We start from the raw sequence: 18,605 nt of genomic DNA on the forward strand, positions 1-18,605 counted from the left end.
ATTACAGTGTGCAATGATTCAGGAAAAATCTTAATTATACTCTGTGAACCTGAAGTTCCTGGCACTATCTCACATTGCTATTTTCATCCCAGAAATCATTTGTATGAGCTCATCTCACAGGTTTTCCATGTCTCTGAGTGGGGATGCTTCATGGGGAAAGAGAGGCCCTGAGAACGTGCCCACTGGTAACTTTCACTGAGACCAGTCAGCACAGTCCATCCTCATGAGAATGGCCGCCAGCACATTGAAAAAACCAAAACTGTATCTCATGACTAATGTGATTGAAAGCTGTTCTCTGGGCAGTTTTCAAAAGTTAATCTTTTACCACAACACTACGGGTGGAGATTTGCCTAAGTACTACTTATTTAGATGCACCATCAAAACATTTGGTCAATTAATTAAGAAACAATAAAGTACACATGGATCTATATGTATATATGTGTATACATATATATATTTAGTTTAGTATAAATATGCATATGTGTGTAAATATATAATATATAGTTTTTAAAAGAATATGAAGAAAGATAAGAGCATCGTGTATGATGTAGTTTGTGTAGATCCAGGCACTAATTTGTGCACTACTTTGCAAAAAACTATTGAGAAATATAACAGGGAAAAGTTAGAAAAGCAAAAAGTCAAGGCACAAGAGGGCAAATGTGGAGGACCAGGAGCCAGAGGATCCACCTGGACGGAATGCTAAAATTATGTCAGACATTTTTTTATAAGCACTACTTATATGTTGACTCATTTAATCCCCATCACAACTCTATGAGATAGACACAATTGTTTTATAGATGAAACAATAGAAGCACAGAATGGTTAATAATTTGCCAGTTACCAAGCTGGTAAGTGACGGAGCCAGGTTTAGAACACAAGCACCTGGCTGCAGAGCCCAGCAGTGGCCCACTGAAGGCTTTTGAGCAACAGAGTGACGCAAGAAGATGTATCAAGAGTATGTGCTCTGGTAGCTCTAAAGAGGATGAGCTAAAGTTGAGGGAAAACTGCAAGCATTAAACTATAGCAATTGCCCAGAAAAGTGACCAAGACAGTCTGACCATTGAGAGTGACAAACAAATAGAGGGAGAGATGAGAGACAGGGTAGGGCTGAGTGACTGGTAGGTATGATAGGGAAGGTAGGTCAAAGATGACTATGTTTTTTACCTAAATGACAAAACGAATTGTGATAACATTATCAGAGACAGGAAAGGGAAGGAAGAATACAATGGAAGAGTTGAGTTCTTCACAGATGTTGTGTCTTTGAGATACTGAGGGCTTCCACAAGGAGGTGTCCATCAGGCAGCTAGAGATTCCAGACAAGAGCTTAATTTATCGGGCTAGAAAGGCTAATTAGAAAGGAGACTAGGAAGAGAGAACCAATGCCAGGGGCAGCCTGACAAGGCCAAGGGAGAGAACACAGAGGAGAAGGAAAGGGGAGTCACAGAAAGGACATCACTCCAAAGTAAAAAAGGCAGTAGTTATTAGTCACCGCCTCCCGGAAGCTTCTCAGCCTTCACCTAGAATAACCCCATCTTCCTCTATCATAACTCACACATTTGGGACATGGTAACCCTCGGGAAATGCTAATGATATGATCTTTGCTATTTATTAAAATTGCTCAACAGTCAGCTCCAAAAGGGCAAGGGTAGCATCTGTCTTGTTCACTGCTGAATCCTGGAAGCCTTGTGCTTAGCCTGGCATTAAATAAATGTCCTGGGCAACGAAGGAGTGAGTAGAGGATTGTAGGAACTGAGCTGATGAGAAGTTGGCAGTAGGAACTCATTCCCAGTCCGGTGCCATTTCTACTGTGCCCCACGACCTTCTCCTCTCCTAACCACTGCCCCCAGCTTCTCAGGGGCAGCCCTCACAGCCCTCACAGCCCTCACAGCCGATAGGTTCACATGTTACAGACCATGCGTGTATGTGTGCTGACAGGGTACAAAGAGGCCAAGCCACAGCCACTTTTCCCTTCACAGACCACACCCCTCATTTACTGTGAACCTCCTGGCACATGAAGAAAAGGTTAAATACAGCATTTCAACCACCATAACAAGCATAAAATGTTTACCAGGGCCAAAGGAAAAAGCAGAATCCCACCCTCGGGCCTCCCACCACTTGTACCAGAGTCAAATCACTGAAATTAGTGTTCTGGCTCCTCAGCTAACATAACCACTTGCTCCTGGCAAATCAGAGAGAAGCCACTTACCCTTCCAGATCACATGAGCCTCTGGGTATCAACAGACAACAGAAGCACTAGAGGTTTGCATTTGGTTAAAGCAACTAAAATCAGAGGCATCAGCAAAGCTGAATTCAGTCAATCGTATCCAAAGTATTTGGGTTGATATTAGCTAAATTATTAATGCCCAGGAGGAAACTAGAGGGCAACAGTTTCTTTTATCATTGTTGTCACGGCTCTTCTGATCTGTCAGCTTGGCTAGGCTGTAGACCCCAGTTACTGAAACACTGATCCAGGTGTTGCTGTGAAGATGTTCTGTAGATTGATTAAAATCCATCATGGGTTGACTTTACGTGAGGAAGATCATCCTAGGTAACCTGAACAAGCCTGATTCAATCAACTGCAAAGCCTTAAAATGGAGAGCTGTGCCAGGCACAATGGCTCATGCCTGTAATCCCAGTACCTTGGGAGGCCAAGGTGGGCAGACCAGCCTGGCCAACATGGTGAAGCCCCGTCTCTACTAAAAATACAAAAATTAGCCAGGCATGGTGGCGCGTGCCTTTAATCCCAGCTACTGGGGAGGCTGAGACGGGAGAATTGCTTGAACCCAGGAGGCAGAGGTCGCAGTGAGCCGAGATCGTGCCACTGCACTCCAGCCTGGGCGACAGAGCAAGACTCTGTCTCAAAAACAAACAAACAAAACAAATGTTTACAAAGCAAATCACCTATATAAACAAAATTACAGGGAGAACTTAAACCTTTTTAACCTTTAGAAAGCAAACTATTTTCAGGTTTTAAAAACGTGTTATTAGTTGATAATGTATATAGCAGCAGTGATAAAGTTCCCAATTTCTCTGTTCATCACAGCAGGGCCCTTCACTTTGTGCTAGGAGCACTTGCTGGCCATGCTTCTCTGTTAACATTAATGCGCTCATAGAGAAAATAGCCCAGTTACAGAAAGATACAGCTGTCTCTCTTTAAATGGGCTGGTGACTCCTGACCAAAAGCAGGAAAAATAATATGTAGAATATTTCAAGCCCAAATAAACAGAATACCAATTCTAAGGAAGAATTACTGTATTCATAAATTAAATAATTCACATAAAGAGATCAGTTCTTCTGTCTAGCACACAAGCACTTCATAAATATTAGCCATTATTATTGAATTATTAATTAATGAGTATACATTTATTGATTAGTAATTAGGATTGTGATACAATAATTAAAATAACTAATGTTATTGTTGCTGATACAATTAAGTATAACTATACATGCATGTTTATAACAAAAGTGTTCACTAAAAAGCCATGTAACATTCAAATTTTTGGACTTGACTGTGATGTGTTTGGAAAATGGGAGAAAATAGATTTGATTCCCATTTACATTTCAACTTACTTAAAATTCTAATGGTATTCGATCATCTCCATTGTTTCACAGCCTTTGAACAGGCTTCAGAAGCATAACGGCCATATTTCATAAATTAAAAATCAGAATACTGCATTTTACAAACAATATTTTTCCCTGGTTGGTGAATTTTTGTGAAAAACATCTGAAAGTTGTTATATTCGATTATAGTAATAATTTAACAAGTTGCTTATATTGAGAAGAATAAAATAATAACAAAAGGAATATAAAATTTAATAAAAATATTTCCAGTCACTATTGTTTGCATGTTTGAAATCAGAACTACCCTTAAAAATCCTGCATGTATTTGTCACCATGTGACATGAGCAAAGGTTATAATATTTGCGCCCCAAAGGAGCTAAAGTACATTTCTTTAAATATTTTCTTAGGTATTTAAATCATGTCAGGAGTCTGCCCCTGACTCAGCTGCCAGATTCCTGTGAATGGATAATGTTTCTGCTGCACCTAAGTCAAATCTCTCCCCATCCCCACCTATTTAATAGCATGGTGGGTTGAATTGTGTCCAAGAAAGATATCTTTAACAGTGTGGTGGGTTGAATCGTGTCCAAGAAAGACCCTATTTCCAAATAAGGAACCAAAGAGTTAAGGTTATATTCATAGGTAACCTTAGGAATGTAATCTTATTTGAAACTAGGGTCTTTGCAGATGTTATCAAGTTAAAATGAGGTTATCTGGATTGGGGTGTCACCCAATGACTAGGATCTAAGGGAAAGGAGAAAAAGATGTGGACACAAAGACAGAGAGACATACACAAGGAAGAGTATGTAAACATCAAGGCAGAGATTGGAGTGATTGCAAGAGCCATCAAAAATTAGATGTCAAAGAAAGATGCTTCTCTAGAACCTTCAGAGGGAATATGGCCCTGCTGACACCTTGATCTTGGACTTCCAGCCTCCAGAACTGTGAGACAATCAATGTCTGTTGTCCTAAGCCACCCAGTTTGTGATCACTTGTTACAGTAACCCCAGGAAACCCGTAAAAGCAGTCAGATCCATTATTCCTTTTCTTCAGAAGTATTTTTCCCATCAATCACAAGCTAAGGTCTAATGTGTCTAACATTCACAAGCCTAACCAGGGTTATCACATCAAATAATTAGCCTGGATCTCCCCTGCCACGGTACCTTTACTTCCAGTGGCTTTCCAATAAAATTGTATTTACAAACAGGCTGCTGGCCCACAGGCTGTCATTTGCCAACTTGATTTTTTTCAATATTGAATTAAAATTTTATTTATCTTGATAGCTGAGTTTTTGGCATCCCCTTAAAGTTTGTACTCCAGGGGAGTGCTTCACTGCCTCACCCTACTACTGGCCTTATCCCTCTAAATTCTTCCCCCACTCCCCTCACCTCGCTTTATCCATTAGTTTGCATTTTTCCAGGCTGAATTGTTCTCTTTCTTTCCAGCCTCTCTCCAATGCTCTGAGTAATAATTCTTGGTCTCCAGTGACTCTGACAATTGACTGCATCTGCAAATTTTAATAACAGCTAATATTTCCTGCAGATAATTGAGGAAGGTGTCAATTAAGGCCAATCCTAACCATATGCCGACTGGCCTTCCCTAGACACTTCCCTTGAGGGAGAGGGGTAGTGTCATTGTTGGGGTTGTGGGGGTGTCCTTTGTCATTCTCCTGCCTCATTTATGCAATCTAAGCCATCCTAATCATTTGGCTATCATATTGAGAACATTGCATAAAAGATGGTAACTAGTTAAAGGACAGCTCATCTTATGCTGGTCCCTCACTCACCACCAGTGCATTTCTTCCAAATAATATCCTTTAAATGTGTTTGGCCTTGAGTTTCTTGTTTGTGTGTGTGTGTTTGTTCTTTTCTATAATTTAGTGTGACTGCCTGCTCCCTGATCCAAGCTTCTCTGCCTGGTTGTAAAGGTTCCCTGTTGACTTGTGCTTTATTGCAGTGTGACAAAAAGAGCTCTGGACAAAAATTCAAGCCACTGGGAAACACAGGGTCTGCCATAGTCTATCTGTGTGGGTCTCTGGCCAAGCCACTTGCCCCCTTTAGCCCTCCCTTTTCTTCATCTGTAACACAGAATAACAATTTCTGTCCTTTCTTCTTGTGGTGGTTATGAGTAAAGAGAATAATAAGTGTTCAAGTGCCTTATTACTAAAGTAAGTACTGTACAAAAGCTTACAGACATAGATGTACAAGGAAGACCCTTGCATTATTGTTTGTAATCACAAAACACTGGAACTGGGGGACTGGCAGCAAAATATGGTATATTCAAACAACAAATGATTCTGCCATCATTCAAAAATAATTGACTTGGAGATAGATAGATGATTGATAGATAGATAGATAGACATATATGAATAGTTCCATTTTGAAAATGATATGTGCGTATATATATCTCCATCCAAAGTTGCATGGAGATATATATGTATATATTCATAAGTTTACATATATATATTCATGAGTTTACATATATCTTAAATAATTATAAAAAAATATATATATATCCATGAAACTTTAGAAAAATGTCAAGAAGGATAAACATCAAACTTAAATGTTAAGAAAAGTAGTTATCTCTGGGGAATTAGAAAAGTTGGCTGGGAAGAGAAATTTTACATCTTATTTTATATAATTCTTAAGTGGTGAGATTTGAGGTTAGTACAACTTAATGATTTTCAGGTTTTTAATTTTTTTAAAATGCAGAAAAAATAAAGTGCTACATAAATGCCAGCTATTCAGCTGCAACCATGTGCCAGATGATTTTACATACATGCTCCTTATAGTACACATTTTTAATCACTAACCCTCCCCCTTTCCCCCACACGCATTTTTTCAACAGCTGGGGAAATTAATCCCACAGTGATAAAGGGGTTTACTCAAGATTACATAACTAGTAAGTCAGAGCAGTGATCCATCATCCACTTTGACTATAACTCTGCGTACTCTTTCCGGAGTTCACACTGACTCATTGCCATCGAAGCTACGCCTGTCCTTCATTTGCTCATTCATTCATTTCACAAATAGTTACTGAATGTCTACCCTGTGTTTAGCACCATACTTGGTCCCAGCAAGAGCTGCATAGATGAACAAGGCAAGCTTTCTGCCCTTAAGCACTTCAAAATCTTTTGTGCTGCTAGTAAAAAACAGAAGGAAAAAGAACGCGAGAGAGAGAATGAGAGAGACAGGAGAGTAAACAGTTGGGAACTGTCCATCTGACCTGGCTCCTCTTGTGAGGTTGAGTCAGAAGATGACTCTGATCACCTCCTTCTAACAGTGCCCTTTGTGCTGGAACATGGCAAAGATGCTCTTGGCATTTTGGTACACAGTTTCTCAACCTCCTTCATGGTTTTTGTCCAACATGGACATATGGGTGGTGAAAAGAAAAAAGGGGAGCAATGCATTTGTAGAAATTTGAAGGAAGAAAAGGGCTCTGGTCATGTTAGGAGTTATTCAAGAGATGAAGTTTAAACCAATTTATACTGGCTAAAAAAGGAAAAAAGAAATCCTCTGACTCAAAATAAAGAAACATAGACTTACTGTGGGCCTGTGTGTGATTTTTCTTAGGATTTTCAGAAATATCATAAACAGTCTACATATCCTTCTCCTCTTATGGATCTGGGGATCACAGATTGGACTTTATTGATTAACAGACCATAAACAAAGGATTTAGAGAAGTGTTCACCTTTATCTCTAAAGCTCACTTAAGTAGGTTTTTTCCTCCCCATGGAGTTGACTTTTTATTCAAATGATATTATCTGTTATATCTTTGACATGTGCCATAGTTTTGATAAAAGGCAGCATGTATGAGTGGCAAAAAAAAAATCATACATGCAAGTCCCTGTTAATCAGAATCACTGAGGACAGCATTATAAAGGAAATGGGACATGAGCTAGGAAGGGTCGAATCTGACAGTGGGGTGGGCAGGAGCCACTTAAGATGCAGTGGGAACCTGAGACAAGGTGCAGGCAGATGAATGAGCACACCTAGGGCCATGAGGGAACAAGGTTCACTCAGCTGTAGCACTGCAAGTAATGTTGGCAACCATCTACTACACAGTCCCTTGTTTTACAGGTGTTCCATCTGAGATCTAGAGGGTGAACTAACTGCCTTGTCAAAATCACACAGCAGTACCAAACTGCTTATGTTAAAAGAGGCTCCCGGTCCACTTTATGATGTTTAATGCATGCTCTGTGAACATTCTATGATGTTTAATGCATGCTCTGTGAACATTCTGTCCCCAGGAACAAGTAGAGTTTCAGAAAGGGGAGGTTATGGACACGTACAGGAAACAGGAAGTCTGAAAAGGTTTTTGATTTGTGTAGAAAATATACGTAGGAAACTAAGGGAAGTGAAATTGGGAAGATCAATTGGGATTTGACTCTGAAAGACCTTGAATGTCAAACCAATTCTGTATATGTAACAGAGAACTACTCCATACGTTCGAGCAGAGCTCAAATAGCAAACTTACCATTTTTTATCCCCGGGAACAAGACTAACATATGAAAATAACTAAGAGCAAGGAAAGATATTCCCAAGAGTAAAAAACTTCTCAGAATCCCAGGGAAATAAGGAAATTACCTAGGTTTTTTTATGCATTCTCTCAACAAATATTCCTTTACAATATCTTCCCTTTAAAAAATATGTAACTCATTTCTTTTTCTGATGAAAAAGTGATGCATGCTCATTTATGACTTTTCAATTGCATAAAGAAACAAAAATGGTCCCATAATTCCCTCACCTAAAAGCCATCATAGTTAACATTTTGGCATATTTTCATTAGGGTTTTTTTTCTATGCACTTTCACATCATTGATTGTATGTCTTTATATTACATTGTGACTTCTATCTTGATTTAATATAATATCATAAATACCTTCTTGTGTTATCTAAAACCCTCAAAACCCAAAGGCTTATAACTTATATATTTAACCATATACTCAAGGCTGGTCATTTAGGGTTTTTTAGTACATAATTCTATAATAAATTTGTGTATAATCTTTGTGTATAGATTTTGTCCTTTTCAGCGTATTCCTTAGAGTACATTCATAAAACTAAAGTTCCTAAGTCAAATATTATGGAAAATTTTTAAGGATATTCACATATCTTGTCTAACTGGTTTCTATTTCTGATTATTTAATAAGTAAAAAATATACATACAATTCTGGAGTTAGGAAGAATTACTAGAGTTTTTATTGAATGAAAGTAGTTTTTCCTGTTTTAATATCTTTTCTTTAATTAGTAAATATTTAATATTTGGGCAAAAAAAGTCTTCATAAAATTAGTTTGTAGCAAAATAAAAGTCCAGATTAAATTGAATGTCTACTCAGCCCTTCCCCGCATTTTGCACTGTTGCTTTCTCCTGTCTTCTGATCAGTACTCCAGCCCCCTTCCTTTTCTCACTCCTGTCCTCCCCCAGCCTCTCAGACTCTTGGATATTTTCAGTTTTGTGATTTATTAGGGGGTTTCCATTTTGCATTTCCGAGTACAGGGCTCAAGTCCATGTGCTGAGGCTTCTGCACCTTTCCCCAGGACTTTGAAAAGTAAAGTTGTGCAACAAAAAGATTAATGGTGCTTTCCTGATTTTCACGGCCTGTGTGTTGCTCATTATCTTCCCTTGGATGCAATCACTGGCTTTTGTTCCGAAGCCACAGGAGGCTAGACATTGGTCTTCCCAGAGCAGGGAGACTTCTCTAGGACTAATACTAGGCAGAAAGCTGAGTCACCAGCCTCTTGTGTAGTCAAGTCCCCTCCACTCCATTCTGCTTGGCATGGTTCTGCCGCAGCCTCCTTCACTGCCCACCTGCTCTTATCCTGGCCCTCCTAACAAGCCTCTCCACCCTCAACTTCTTTCCCTTCTAGTCTTTTTCATACATTACAGCAAGATCAAGTTTTCTCACAGTAAAATTCATATCATTTTACAACTCTGCTCAAATATCTGCAGCAGTTCTTTGTAACTTACATGGAAAAGAAAATCCAATATTTTGCAACGAATCCATACATATTTATTTATTGAGTTGACGTGAGATAGGAGACCCTCTCCAGCAAGCTCTATAGGTTTTTTAATGGGTAGCCAGAGCATTAAGCACTATGGAATCTGTACAATGAGCTCTATGTCTAGTTTGTGAGCTAAAACAGACACATGAAAAGTGAAATGACTCAGTCCTGCATATTTGACTGCCAGATGTCACACTCAACATTTTTAAAACTCAACTCTCTCTCTTCTCCCCAATCTATGTTTTCAATCTAACGGTTCCATTATTCAGGTTCTCAAGAAAAGACACATACAGGCCAGTGATACTGGGAGATTTAGGGGGCAGGAGACTTTGACCTTGCAATGTCCATTGAAATCCAATTATTACATATTCACTTTCTTAGTTATGCTTAGGGTGAATAAAGGGGCAACGAAATTTATAAAACATAGCCCCACTGTTATGAGTATATAATCTAATGGCAGAGACATAGAGCTTGCTAGAAAGGGTCCTCTGTCCCATGTCAACCCCACACACCCAAACTGTGCCTCAGAAGCTGAAGTCTCTAAATCCCCCTCATTCAGTTATTCAGTTTAGAAAAAGTGGACTAGGACACCTCCACATACTTTCTTGATTCTCTTCTACTTGCTTTCTACTGAATCCCAGTCAATCCAGATATTAGAACAACTATTAGTATTTGCAAGCACTTCATATTTATAAAACACTCATTCAAACATTATCTGAATTGATCTTCACAAAAAACTCACAAGGCATGTTTTTATCACCTTCGTTTTACAGATGAGAAACACATGCTTTAGGGAAATTAAGCCACACAACTAGGTTCTTTTCACTGCAATAAACATATGTCTAATTTCTAATATATGTCAGGAACTAAGGGTAAAAAGGTATGTGAAATGAAGCTCTTTTCTATCAATGACTTTACAATCTGGAGAGAGAGACAGACTCCAAATGGATAATTTCCACATAATGTAGTATGAGAACAGACGGTGTAGAAGTTGCTGCAAAAGCAGAGAAGTAAATGTCCAACCTAACCTGCAGATTCAGAGAAGGAAGCTGGGGTGGTTATGTCACCTGGATGGAAACCTGAATGAGGTGTTAGTTAGCTCACAGATGAAGAAACTAGAATTTGAACTCAGATGTGTCTGACTCTCCAGTTCATGTTTTTCCTGACATCCTGTTACACAATAGCTTTTCAATGGATATTCACTGAGTGAATGAATGAATGAATGGTGAATGAATGAATGAATGAATGAATGAATACATTGTACTTCTTCCAATGAAAAGAATGTCTAAAATATCAGCCCAAATAGTAACTTTGGCTTTAAAACCTTCACATTCTGACCAGCTAAGCTCATCAGCTCTGCATCTTTGGGAATTCCAGGAGGGCTTCCAAGAAACAAGGTTTAACATAAGGGGCTCTAATTCACTCCTACAATCTTTAATTGGTTGAAGTCAAGGTAGACTCTAGAATTAAGGAGAAGACTCTCCACTTATGTCTACCCAGACTCTTCACAAACCCTTTTAGTGTCCTGGACTATGCAGACAAAGGGAAAAGGAACTAAGTAAGAATAAAGCTTCTGGAGTTACAGCAAAGATTCCCACAGAATCTCACCCTAAACCTCTTTGGCCCCAGATAACTCTGGATGAGGAAAAAAAATCTCAATTCTCCTACACCCACCTCCTCTGAAATTTGGTTCTGGGAAGAAAACCAAGATCTCCAAGACTTGCAGAGCAGAGCAGAGTGCCCACATCCTCCAGTGATTACACGGGTCCCACCCCTCCTCCTACAACCTCCGGCTTCACTGTGTTTATGGAGCAGATGCCTCCATGCCAGCTTCTCTTCTGTATTTTCTGATCCTTGGCCTAAGTCTCTGCCTTCTGTCTCTGTATGCTTGGCATACTCACGCAGCTATTCTTGGAGCTTGTGTGTGCCATCATTTCACAATTCAAAAACCCAAATAAGAGACAGGTGGTGGGATTCTCCAAGAGAATTAAAAGAAGGACTCCAAGCCCATACAGTCTGCCCAGTGAATAGCCCAGAGCGGGGCCAAAACCAGTGCTACCTTTTTAGGAGTAAAATGTGTATTATAACCAACTCATACAAGTCTTTTTATTTCCTTGGTCCCAGATATATTTTTATTCAGAATTTCCTTTTGATTCCAATTCTTGGGGAAAGTCAAACTTGTGTTGAACAATTAATGAAATCAATTTGTGGAGGAGGGAGTCAGCTCAATAAAATTACATAAAATGATAACCATTTCTTTGAGGAGGGACATAGTAAATGGATTTTGGAAAGTCACAGGCTCTGTGGTACCATTATCCAGACCAATTTTAGGCTCAAGACCCTTTGTGGGTTGCTTGGGAATTACGGTTTATGGTTCAGCTTCTCCATGAATAGCCATGGATTCAGATGGGCTTGCAAAGTTTGCCACTGGGGCAAGATAGTACAGCTATTTGATTCTTTAAGGAAATATTTAGAGTCACTCACATAAGCTAGGGTCAGCAAACTGTTTTCTATAAAGTTCCAGATAGTAAATACTTTTGGCTTTGTGGGTCATACAGTCTCTTTTACAACTATTCGACTCAGTCAATACAGCACAAAAGAAGCCATAGACAATATGTAAATACATGAGCGTCACTGTGATCTAATAAAACTTTATTTGCAAAAAGAGGTGGCAGGCTGGATGCCACCAGCAGGCCACAGTTTTCCAACTCCTGTCATAAACCATCTGTTCTGTGCAGGAGTGTCACTCTCAGGAGGGAAGGTGTCCGGTGACATCTCTAGAAAGGAAGTTGCTGCTTTGATGTGAGGAAACTTCAAGTTCTGGTTGTTTTGTCATTACCTAAGTAATTGAGTGTCAGAAACTACATTTAACATGATCCCTAGGTGATGTGTATACATTACATCTGGAGACCAGCAAGTCTCAAAGGCCAATCAAATTACAGATTCTGATTTAGTCTGAAGTCTTAGATCCTGCATTTTTAACAAGCTCTTTGATGATGCCAATGCTCTCACTAGATGATATTTCAGATAGTAAAGATGCATTTTAGACCATTCTCTACAAGACTTAATACTGGAGCAGAACATAAGCACAGGGGGGTCCCAACTGCCCACCGCCACCTACCTCCTCTACCCCCAAACAAAATACTGCCTGATAAATACTATGCTAAATGTTACACAAAAGCAAAAATGTTTGACAGAGACTCAGACCTTACCTAGAGGGGATCATGGATTTTTGACTGTGAAAAAAAATTTAATGTCTCTTATAAGACAATTAGATATCAGTGAGAAATCCTGAAACGTGCTATGAAAGTCTAGAAAAGAGACTCCAAACCCCTCTCATCCATCATAAATGGAGAAACCAGGAGTTCTGTGCCCTAAAAAACAGGAAGTTTGAGCAAGTTCAGGCTCAGGAAGCAATTCAGTGAACACTGCCAGCAAGAAATACTTAACAACATTTTTCCTACAGCCCACAATTTGGGGCTAAAATATGTAGTATAATACAAAAAATTACAAAGAAATGAGAATTGAAACAATGAAAATAAGATTCTACCTAGCAGCCCAAATCTGCTCTGACAGTAATAGAGTTTGTGGCTAACCCTTAAATCTACTCTTATAAGCTATAACGATCAAAGCAAAAACAAGAAATTGAGACCTTAGAAAATCCTTGCTCCAAGTGTCTCATGCATATATATTTTTACGTTTTCCAAATGGTTTATTGTTATGACACCTTTAATCTTATTCAGGACTGCACTCACACTCAGCGAGAGGGACATCAGAAATGAGCATCTCTAACAGTAAAGTCATCCTTCCCTGCTACAGCACGTAAAACACACGTGCTGAATCCCTAAAATGGTGTCCAGACTGTCCAGATGTCTCAGCCCAGCCAACGGTCAGGGCTTTCCACAGTCTGGCAAGTGTCCTCCTTTCCAGTGTTATCTTCTACCACTCCTCAACCCAATCCTCTGCCCCAAGTAGATGGCCGTTTCCTACCTCCCCTTCACTCCACATGCCCAGCACAGTCCGTGTTCACCAGATCACTCTGGGTCCTCGTTGCCTAGGTCAGTTCCAAGAATAATGACCCACATCTTTCCTTCTGCATATCAAATTCCTTCCTAGCCCCCAAGGCTTAGCTCAAGCTCCACACCCTCCATATTCAAAGCATGAGTTCCTTGAACATCCCAGCTACAAGTGTCCTTTCCTTCCTTCAACCATTTGTCATGGTCCTGACTCATGCTTACCTCCCTTGAGTGTAATTCTCTTTTTCATTCCTTTCCTATTAGCCCATGAGAAACCGAGGCTGGAGTTATCTCTTATTTATATTTGTATCCCTTCAAACTACTTCCAGAGTCCCTTACACATCACAGGTGCTCAATAAACTTTGTTACCTTTTTGGTAAATAAAAATATTGTCCACAGTTTATGAATCCCATGAACAAATAAGAGCATGTTATTCTCTAGACCGCTCCCCTCCTCCCCAGTTCTTTCTTCATGTTACTGAAGTCTGCTCTCAGCTTATGCGTTTCAGAATGTTTCTGGAGCCCTGTTTACCTAGAATTGTCCATGTCAGCCCTTGGTTCCTCCCCTCCATTCCTCTTTGAAGAACTTTTATTTATTTATTTATTTTTTTGAGACAGGGTCTCATTCTGTCACCCAGGCTGGAGTGCAATGATGTGAACAGGGCTTATCATGCCTCAACCTCCCAGACTCAAATCATTCTTCAGCCTCAGCCTCCCCAGTAGCTGGAACCACAGGCAGACCCCATCAAACCTGGCTTTTTTTTTTTTTTTTTTTTTTTTTTTGTGCAGACAAGGTCTTGCCACGTTGCCCAAGCTGGTCTCCAACCTGGCTCAAGTGATCCTTCCTCCTCGGCCTCCCAAAGTGCTGGGACTACGGACGTGAGCCATTGAGCAGCCTGAAGAGCTTCTCTCCTCAGTTTCCGCTAGGCTCTCTCTCTCTGTGGTGGAGGGACATCCACAGCAGCTATAGATTCTCTGGTTAGTTGAACACTGATCCTGAGAGCTTGCCTTTCTAAAATAATCCTGGCACAGCCATCGTCCCAAATTTCAGACATTGAGGTTTATGCAGCAACATGATCACAGAGTTTTGTTTACTTCAGCTGCAATCCATTCTGTGACAAGCAGACATTTCCAGGTGCGTTCACAGCCAGACCACCATCCTCACTGCCACCCCCACCTCCAACGCCCCAGCCTGCCCTGTCTTCATGCCCTGGAAAGCGTGCACAGCAGAATACATAAAACCAGAACCTCCGACCAGAGACTTGCGAGAAACACACCATTCCTAGGCCACTTGCTATGGAAAAAAGACAGTTTCTAACTAATGAAGACTAAGTCATAATTGGAAATGCAGGCTTTTCCCTTTCAAGGAGAAATTAATGTTGGCAGAGTTGCTCTTTTGAGCTGCCCCCCAGTGATTTTGGAAGAGCCATTTTAGAAGAGAGAAGGAAAGGAAGACACTGTGAATGGCAAAGGGAGAGAAGAAAATGGAGAAAGAGAAGGCGATGGAAAGAGAAAACAAAACAGGAGGGAGCCGGGGTGGGGGCGGTGGAAGGGAGAGGGAGAGAATAAGGATCGAAAAGAGAAGGGAGCAGACTGGGGAGTGGGGAGGGGAAGGGAAGAAGGGGAGGAGAAGGGAAAAGAGGAAGGAGAGGGTGGAGGAAGACTGACTAGGGGTACCACCACTGGATCTCATAAGCACGGGGCTGTCGGTGCTGCAGTGGTCTTGACTTCACCCTCTGGGAACTCTAACATCCACCAGGGGACAGGCCCCCCACAGCTTGTTAGAAATACTCAGTGCTACAAAATCTGTGTCAGAGTTCCCTAGCCCCAGACAACTGAACAGAATTCAGGAGTTCAATCTCCAAAGGCTGTTGTTACCCTTCTGCTCTCAGTACCCATTAAAGAGGCAAGATCTTTGAAAAGCAGGTGGCCACCCATCCAGAGTATGCCTTATGTTCCAGATTACCTATTAATAACTTCTCCTGTCCTCACTAGTTCTCCAGATTGGATGCTGAATTATTTGGTCTCCCTATTAATAAGAAACACAAGAAACTAAAATTTAGTAAATCTCTAAACAGATTGAAATACTCAGTCTGATCGTTCCCAGAAAGAGAATGAGCCTGAATTAGTGACCAGAAGGACTCTTCCTGGAGGAGCCAAGGTGTTTGAGATAGTTCCAGGGATAATGTGACAGTGGGGGTGGAGAAGTGCACCAAAATCAGGCTTCACAGGACAAGGCTATATATAGCATATGCCTTGAATATTCTAATAGTAATTTATGGAAATCATTATTTAAGATTGGTGTCCAGGCATGGTGGCTCATGCCTGTAATCCCAGCACTTTAGGAGGCCACGGTGGTAGGATTGCTTGAGCTCAGGAGTTCAAGACCAGCCTGGGCAACATAGTGAGACCCCCATCTCCACAAAAAATACAAAGTGGTGGCGTGCACCTGTATTTCCAGCTACTTGGAAGGCTGAGGTGGGAGGATAATTTGAGCCTGGAGGCAGAGGTTGCAGTGAGCCAAGATTGCACAAGATTACACTGCTATACTCCAGCCTGGGTGAGAGAGTAAGACCCTGTTTAAAAAAAAAAAAAAAAAACTCCAGTGGCAGGGGAAGAAAAGACCACAGTGATAGTTTCTGAAAGGTAAAGCAGAACAAATCATAGGTAAATAATGTTTGGAAAATCTCATGTAATAGAGAAACCCTATAATAATTTCTGGTTGGTGGTGAAGCATAGCAATGAATTATTCATTCTAAAATATACACTGTGAAGGCTCAAGTTAAGACCTCTTAACTCTCCCATACCTAGAGTCTATCATAAGGAAGGAAAGGAGGGAGGAAGGAAGAAAGGGAGGGAGGAAGAAAAGGCAAATTTCAAGGCAATCTGTGGGAAGAAGGAAACCTAAGACATTAAACTATGAAGTGAATTATTACCACCAGGAAGCTAAAGAGCAACGAGGCATTCCCTAGGTAATAAACAGAAAGGAGGGGATAATACAAAAAGCATCTTAACAGGGAGAAGAAATCTTCTGGGGAATGTAAGAAAATACCACTTTAGCCCCACCCTTATCCCAATAATCATTCACATTATTTACTCACTCATTCATTCATTCAGCACACATTCCAGAAGCTGTGCAGAATACAGTAAAGCCTAAGTTGAATCTGAGGGCTCTCACTGAGCATCCTCCATGTGTCAGACCCTGTGCTAGATGCTAGAGGCACAGGCATGAAAGAGATATGGAACTCCAGGCTGGGAAGTTCCCAGACACAATCTAGAAACTGCTACAGTTCTAGATCCTCAGTGGGATTTTAGCCTGCCAAAGGATGAACTGAGAAGTCCCATTCAGACCAAAATTCACCTGCAGCAGTCCACCTTGATATGTGGAAATGGTTTCCTAATAAAAGTTCTGCAATATAGCATGCTTCTCTTTTTGCCTTGAGTCACAGCTAAGCGCTGTACGAGTCTGCAATCAGTATCCCTGGCCTAGGTTTTCTTACATTTAATTCCCCCAAAACATAATTACAGGACTCTTGTACTGTTATCCTGGTTATAGTGCTTCTATTAAGTATTGTTTTACTCTAAATCACTCAAATTATTCCTATAAGAAAACAACTTATAAAATAATTGTTAAAAATAAAAAATAAAAAGAAAGTGTAATATTAGAAAACATGGATTGACGCAGGAACCCTACAGATTCCAGTGGGTCCTGTAAGGGCAGAGAAATCCCAGAAAGAGGCCAGATACCCTGGCTCACTCAAAACTGAGGAAGACAGTCTAGGCCAGGACACTCTAAAACTGCCCTCTAATCTAGGGCTGGTCACAACCAAATCAACGGAAGTGAAAATGAGTTAATTGACAGTCCACATCAGATTTCCTATATAGTCAAATATATTGTCTCCTCATCTGATAGCAGCTCTAGGCACAGAAACCAAGTGTTCAACTTTCCCTGTGACACCAGGCAGGAAAAGTGAGGGGATTCAATGTGAGCCACACCACCCCCAATCTCATGTGGTAACAAGCCTCAGTGACTGGACCTACTTACATCAATGGGTGCAGAGCATTCTCTGTGGAGCAGGATCCTCAAAAACAGCTGGCCTCTGCTTCTTTTCAATTATTTCAGCTTCTTTAGAATAATTCAAGCCACAAACCTTGGAACTTTCTAGAGCATTGAACCCCAGGCAACTTGGAGGTCTCCCTTGATGGAGGCTGGGAAAAAGAGAAAGCAATATTTTATTACAGACTTCGGTTCCATTCACATTTCTTTCCTCTTTGGCACTCCTGCCCAGCGCTGTGCAATACAAACCTTCTAAGAACACCAGGCACTAAAGGAATTGGATGTATCCCAGAGGATCTCGGAGGGATGTTGTTTATACCTAAACTGATACTTGCCCAGTTAAGAAATTAAAACTGAGAATTTGAAATTTATTGTGTATTAACTCATTAAATAATAGTAATTTTGTTGAATAATAATTGTCATAAAAATAACTTTATCTTCAAAATTGTTATAAAAATAACTTTATCTTCAAAATGAGAAGAATGACATCATTTTACATTCTTTAAAATCTCTTAAATATTTGGCTTGACCAGACACGGTTGGATTATCGTATCTGCTTCTGGATTCAATGTGTTGCAATGGCACATGTCACTAAGCCTCTGGAAAATTCCACCGTACACTCGTGAGAGAATGAGAATAAAAACAACTTAGTATTATTATTAAAATAATTTTGATCTATGGATCTCCTGAAAGGGTCTCAAGGACTCCCCAGAATCCCAGAACACACTGGGAATCACTGCTCCATACGATGAAAAGTGAGTCTCATTTCCACTGCACCATCACCCTTCTTCAGACATAACTAATTATCAGTTACTTGAGTAATTTTCTAGAAATAGTTTACACATATATAAAAACTATGGATTTATAGTGTTTGAGGGTTTTTGGTTTTTTTGTTTGTTTGTTTGTTTGTTTGCTGTTGTATTCTTTAGACAGAGTGTTGCTTTGCTGCCCAGGCTGGAGTGCAGTGGAGTGAT

At 40.3% G+C, this 18,605-nt stretch overlaps 1 protein-coding gene across 3 annotated transcripts in view; it reads right to left on the reverse strand.

The window, feature by feature from the left end:
- The window catches only part of DDR2 (discoidin domain receptor tyrosine kinase 2), a 151,896-nt gene that overhangs the window by 111,152 nt on the left and 22,139 nt on the right, over positions 1–18,605 (reverse strand). For all 3 annotated transcript variants that reach the window (XM_024247964.3, XM_024247957.3, XM_063726809.1), the window contains exon 2: positions 17,620–17,783. The gene's annotated coding sequence lies outside the window, so the exon portion shown is untranslated. The remainder of the gene's footprint in view (positions 1–17,619; positions 17,784–18,605) is intronic.

This window comes from Pongo abelii, chromosome 1 (assembly GCF_028885655.2).
Source record: "Pongo abelii isolate AG06213 chromosome 1, NHGRI_mPonAbe1-v2.0_pri, whole genome shotgun sequence".
Taxonomy (NCBI): Eukaryota; Metazoa; Chordata; class Mammalia; order Primates; family Hominidae; genus Pongo; species Pongo abelii.